This window comes from Temnothorax curvispinosus, unplaced genomic scaffold, assembly GCF_003070985.1.
Source record: "Temnothorax curvispinosus isolate PA1 unplaced genomic scaffold, ASM307098v1 QBEX01007906.1, whole genome shotgun sequence".
In the NCBI taxonomy this organism is placed as follows: domain Eukaryota; kingdom Metazoa; phylum Arthropoda; class Insecta; order Hymenoptera; family Formicidae; genus Temnothorax; species Temnothorax curvispinosus.
The window spans coordinates 5,192-12,139 of NW_020217686.1; the positions used below are offsets into that span (position 1 = coordinate 5,192).

Consider the following 6,948-nt stretch of genomic DNA (forward strand, 5'->3'; position numbering starts at 1 on the left):
TGATATACCGTGTTAAACTAGTACGACATTGCGTATCCTAAACATAATACATAGAGAGTACTAAGCGGGACTAAAGTCAATATAGATATTATTATCGGTGATACGAATAGTAAATACTGTCGAAATTCTCTGTTCAAGAAACTATATTCCTTTATTTGTATTAACCGCAATTATTATTATTCTATTTCTTGCGTGTTTCTGTATATATTTGATAATAATTTGCGATATTAGTTTATACTCAACCTATATAAGTTTATCCAAGTCAATAATGATTGAAGTACAATACACTATTATAACATAATCTTTCATTTCAGAAATTATATTCTTATTCGACGTTCTCTGCTGAAACATTACTTGAACTTAGTAGTTTGATTGATAAAAGAAAGACTAAATATCTGATAAAGAATAACAAGAAAACTTCAATCATCAATGACAACATTTCAATATAATCCTTTACTGCATTATTCTTGTATGATTTACGTTTCTTGCATATGTTTATAACTTTTTATTATATTGTGCATTAATTTGATTTCGTTTAAAATACTCTGACATTGTCTAATTGAGATTAACATTAATTGCTGCATTCTTGCGCAACCGAATGTAATATATTGAATTTACTCTACTTAAAATTATAATTGAATTATTTCATAAACAATAAAGGCATCTTTCCTTCCCTTCGAATAAAAGATTTGATACTCAGTTCCTATACACAAGAATAATTAATTATTTCAAATGATGGTTATGCGGTCAAACAATTATTATTATAGCAAAGGCTCGAGAATAAGCCAATCAATCAATAATAGTAAATCTGCAATCAATAATAGTAATAATAGTTATTTATCTCTTTTTTATTTTTTTTAATTTTAGTATCTTAAATACAAGATACAAAATATATAAATTTTTTAATAATGTATATAAAAAAGTTAACTCTAAAACTATATAAATTTAAGGTAATTATGAAGGAAAGTGGTTTCCTCATCGATTTGACTGAAACTTACCAATATTGTATATTGTTGTACGCTTAAATGTGTTTAAGAAAAATGACGATTTCTTAAACAACTCGTATTATTCTTATGTCGATAGCAAACAGTCTTAACAACGAGCGTAGACTAATCATATCACGTTCCATAATCGTGTAGTTCTTGCGTCGGTATGCGTCATGTTACATGATGGGAGTTAATAGCTCTTGTCAGGTGTAATGTAACAATGTTAATAGCGGTTGGCGATTAGCGACAACGCAACCTAGTTACTTAGCCACTGGTACCATTAACCTGAACAAATGTATATAGATTAATTCTATAGAATGTATTATATAGAATGTTTTCACATACATATATGTACAAGTGTGCGCGTCAGCCTACCGATCGAGCAAGACCGAGCAAAACGAGTATAAGAATACTTCTTCGTATATGTAACCGATCGTCGTAAAGAGATGACGACGCGAGCGAACGTATGGTCAATCGTTAGATTTTTGATACATGTAGGCAATTACGATATTTTTACTTGCATCTCGTATCATCCTACTAACCTCGCGCAACCGATGCCAGCTATCACATCACACGACACATACAGACACATACATATGTACATACAAACGCGAAACTCGCAGCGCGATCTCGATTGCCGCATCATCGACCGCACGCACGCATCGGCCAATCACGCACGCGGAAAAGCGGCATATCGACTCGACCGCGGGCCAACTTCTCGCGTCAACATGGAAACTTCTCGCGTCTACGTGGATTTTTTAAGAGACCACAAAAACGTGCACATACCGACAGGATTCGGATACGGGGTATGACCAAAACGCGGACATGACCACTCTCATCTTTCTCTCTGGATACACAAACCATTGTGACAAACTCGCAATTGATATTTAAAAGGAGACTTGACCACATCAGATAGCGAAAGCTGCACTACATACGTTAAGCGGGGAGCACACACTTCTGCACGACGCATAATGCGTAAGCATAAGAAAACTGATTGGTCCATATACATGTGCATAAGAAAATAGACCAATCAATTTTCTTATGCTTACGCATTATGCGTTATGCAGAAGTGTGTGCTCCCCGCTTTACTAGCATGCAACAGAATACATATTTATGTAAATTTGACGATAACATTAGTGTTAGATGGTCACAATAAGAGTTTGCTCCACGTCATATGCTAATCTCGAAGCATTCCGATACGTCACATGTTGCTCTGTGTTTATTAGGACGAAACGGTTAAGCGGGGAGCACACCATAAATATTATATATATTTATATAAATAATCCTACTAACCTCGCGCAACTGGCGTTGATCGATTAGCTCGATCCTCCTCCTTACGACGGCGACGAGGGGCGAATGGCGAGGCGCGGACAGGCGTGAGACCGCGCGAGCGGAAGCGTCCCGTTGAGATATAGGCTGCAGTCCATTTAATGCTATAAATGCTTGGAATTCTTTTCTCTTTTCTTTCAGTGAAGAAAGAAGAAGACAAAGAACGCTTCGAAGCATTTGTAACATATCAAATGGATCGCAGCCATAATCGACCGGCCGGTCGCGCGCGGACACGCGAGATTTTTAAAATTCACACCGCCAGACGGATAAACAAGGCTCAAGGATAAGCCAGGAAGGCGTGGATGGCCCGTGAAGGCAGAAATGGGTACACGGGAACTATTATTTAAGCACTCGGATACAGAGCACGCGGAGCACGCGAAATGTTACCGCGAGGACATTCGGATCACGAAGGACGACAAATGACAATCCAGCCGCTGCTGTCGAGCGAGTCACGTTGGCGGGCGAACAATGAAAGCACGCGGGGTCGCTTAGGCGTGAGGCGTGAGATGCGCATGGATCGCGCGTGAGCGGCCGGACCACTGAGGACAAGTTCGGGTGGAGATCGAGCTTGGATGAATAAATTAACACATTTCACGATCTCATTATATATAGACCCACACAATTTGCATAATTAAATAATATAATAAAACTAATAAAATGATATAATAAAATAACAATTACATTAAAATTGCTATTTTAATCGCTATGCGGGCATTTTGTTATTAAATATTATAATATAATAAATCGCGCGCGGATATTATAAATTACAATATATTCATGCGGGGTCATGTTACCTTCATGGCGTGATTATCACACCGTGCATGCACGAACGCATCATGCTCGCTTCACGAAGTGATTTTGGCATACGTACCCAAATTTATACGTATTTGTAACGTTTTTGCCATTTTATCTGATATTTAAATATTATTTTTATATGTAGTGCGATCTTTTACGATCAATATTATAATTCATCATCAATTATATATTAATCGTAAAAGATCGCACTATGTCATCATGTGTGTGTTCAATATGCCATCACGTGTGTGTAATCACTGTACCATCACACGTGTAATCACACGTGATGGCATAGTGGGACCTTCTATACGCGCACGTATGCCAAAATCACTTCGTGAAGCGAGCATGATGCGTTCGTGCATGCACGGTGTGATAATCACGCCGTGAAGGTAATATGACCCCGCACGAATTGTTATCTGGGTATATATAATGTTTACAATAAATTAAATTATATGTGTATCTTATTGCTATAATTATAATATAATATTTAAAAAAATTTACATTTTCAGAACAATATATTTCATCTGCTGTTTATCGTCAATAATTATATTGACTCGAAAACAAAGGTCCGCTAGACTGCTTATCTTATTAAGTACAGGTATGTTATGTTATCATGCATGTGTACATGCGTTTCATATGTATATATGTGCTTGCGTGTGTGTGCGTACGTATATATTCAGGATGGCTCAGTTATTGAGCGGAAGAAAAGAATTAGGTAATTATGCAGTATAGGGGACCACCCTCCGATGACCTTGACCTTGACATATGTTGTCAAGGTCACCCTTCTGAGTGACCTTCAAAAGGTTTTAGCCCTCGGTCATTGTTCGTTAAAAAGTTATAAACAAAAAAAGTTTGAAAAATACAGCAGCTATTTTGAGTATTGGAAGGCATAAATGACTAATATATATGGCGAAATAGTTCACGCATACACTTTCCACGCGAACCGAGGTTCACGCACACCCCCCCCCGTGTTTTCGGGGGAGGTGCGGTAGTCCCGAAATAGTTCACGCATATACTTTCCACGCGAACCGAGGTTCATGCACACCCCCCCCGTGCTTTCGGGGAAATGCGGTAGTCCCGAAATAGTTCACGCATACACTTTCCACGCGAGACGAGTTGTCACATGGGTTCGTGGCGCGCTTTACAAGCTCGTTTATATATATATATGTATACATAAAGTTATTAACAAAAAAAATTTTTTATAGTTTTATAAAATATTATAATGTATATTTTATTCATTGATATTTTCAGTTATGGGATACATAATAGACATTGTTTTAAAAAAAACGTCTAATCGTTCGTCAAAATCAAATGCTTGTTTGAACATAAATTCTGCTAAATAATGGTTGAAGTGACATTCTTTACGGCCATATCGAGAAATAACTCCACGAATATCCCTCCATACTCGTTCAATGTTCTGTGTATGAACACCCGTATGTGGATCAACAAAATTTTCCTTATGATTCACTGTATAATGTTGGTATATGTTCTTATCGATTAGTTGATAAGCTTTCCAACAATCACTGTAAATTATTGATCCAGGAGCAATATACTTTTGAATCAATGGCGTAGTATTTCTGCTTTACGGAATTCAACTGGCACAACAAACATTTTTTTCGTATTACGTTGTACACTACCGAAAAGCCATTGTCCTGTGATTAGTCGTCCGCGATGATATTTACGGCGTCCAAATTTAGCTTCATCAATTTCAATAACAATTCCATCTCCACCAAGTTGTTCTTGATTATGCATCAACCATTGATTCATGAGCTAAAATGCCAAATTATTGAATTTAAAGTAAGTTTTGACACTTACTGTCTAATATAACATAAAATTAATTACCTCCCGACAAAAGTTGACCCAATCAACTGCTGTGTGTGATAAAATATTCAGCTCCTTCTGTAGAAACATTTGTCGTGGGGTGTTTATCATCAACACATAACAAATTAATCGACAAACTGTGTCAATATTTAGAAGGCCATGCGAAAACCATGTTTCGTTTAAAACACTAATTTTAAAATTACAAATCACTCTTTTGCGTTTGCATTTTTAAAATTGTTTATAATAATGCTGCGTGCAATGAATAATTAATGATCCATCATTAAATACTATATTCTTGCAACGCGGACATTTTACTTTTTTCCGTATCACATTTTTTGTGCACAAATAGTCTATTAACTCGTCGTATCTTGTCGTTAAAGCGAGAAATTCATAAAATTTCATTTTCTGATAGTTCAACAGGATGTTATCTGTACGAAAACCTATCGTATACTGGCTTATTTTCGAAAAGTATAGTTTCAAATTTGCAAGAAATATCAACAACAGTAGGAAAGGTAATCAAGGACAACTTATGCTTAGTGAAGAATGTAATATGAAAGCATATAGGCTATATACGGTGTCGGAAAATTACAATTTATCAACAATTTACTGCTTTAAATGTTGTGTTTTGGTAAAGCAGCAACTTTACACAAACAAAATAAAGTATTCTCAACTTTAACAAAAAGACTTCAATTTATCAACAATTTACTGGTTTAAATGTTGTGTTTTGGTAAAGCATATAAAGTTATAGAAGTTGTGATTTTCTTTAAAGCAGGGCACACACACGTATATATTGGTTATTTATGTCTTTCAATACTCAAAATAGCTGCTATATTTTCCAAACTTTTTTTGTTAAAAACTTTTTAACGAACAATGGCCGAGGGCTAAAACCTTCTGAAGGTCACTCAGAAGGGTGACCTTGACAACATATATCAAAGTCAAGGTCATCGGAGGGTGGTCCCCTATACTGCATAATTACCAAGAATTAATTACTATAGCAAATCTATTCGTAAAATGTGGGATAACTAACATTTTTTTGCAACGAGAGCTATAAATTTGCAATAATAGCAAAACCTTTTGTTAAAGTTTTGCTGAATTTTTTGCTACTTAGTAATAATTACACAAAGATTTTGCTACTATTGCTAAATTATAGCTCTCGGTACAAAAAGTGTTAGTTATCCCATATATTTTATGAATAGATTTGGTATAATAATTAATCCTTTTTTTTCTTTGTGGTATACAATCGGGATGCAAATGATTCTGTTTGAAAAAATAAATTAAAAATGTAGGAGAGAGAGAGAGAGAGTTTTTTATATTAAGTAATAATACAGATATTAATAATATATGATTTAGACAATCAGTACATATTTGGCAATTTTACTCTATATATATATATATAGCACGCGCATGAGTAAACACAAACACGTATGTATACACGGAAAGAACAGTTTTATTGAAGTATCTAAAAATTCAGCTAGATACAGATCTGAAAATAATTTTGTTGCACTATCAAAATAATTATGTAGAATACTTAAACTGACTGCTAAAATGTTAAAATTTTTTACAGTATTATCATCATATTTCAGCAACCTATTACTACAATTATTTTGATGGTGTTTCCGTGTAGTAGGCATATGTATAAAGAAAACATATAGTTGTTTTAATCTTAAAACAATTATATTGCTTAAAACAACAAATTTAAGACACTCATAATTTTTCATATAGTTTAAATATTATGATTGCAACAAATTGCATTCAGTTACTTAATAAATACACATCACATTAAAATTATCGTTTTTTTATTAAGATTAAGGAATAACGCTAGAATCTTCTTAAAATAATTATATGTTAAAATAACTATAAAATTTTTAATGCACAACTATGTATACATATAGATAATAATAATGTACGTGAGAGTACGTACATAGTATAGAGAAAACATATAGTTATTTTAAGGTTTTAGCGCTACTCCTTATAGTTAATACATATATATATATATATATATATATATATATATATG

General features: G+C 34.3%; 1 long non-coding RNA gene across 1 annotated transcript; it reads right to left on the bottom strand.

Annotated features, from left to right (window-relative positions):
* Positions 1 to 719: 719 nt before the first annotated feature.
* On the bottom strand, positions 720 to 1,892 carry LOC112457580. The gene is made up of 3 exons (XR_003041119.1): positions 1,362 to 1,892; positions 999 to 1,271; positions 720 to 808 (listed from the first exon to the last, which is right to left on the bottom strand). It is a non-coding gene; the product is annotated as an uncharacterized LOC112457580 (long non-coding RNA).
* Positions 1,893 to 6,948: the final 5,056 nt, after the last annotated feature.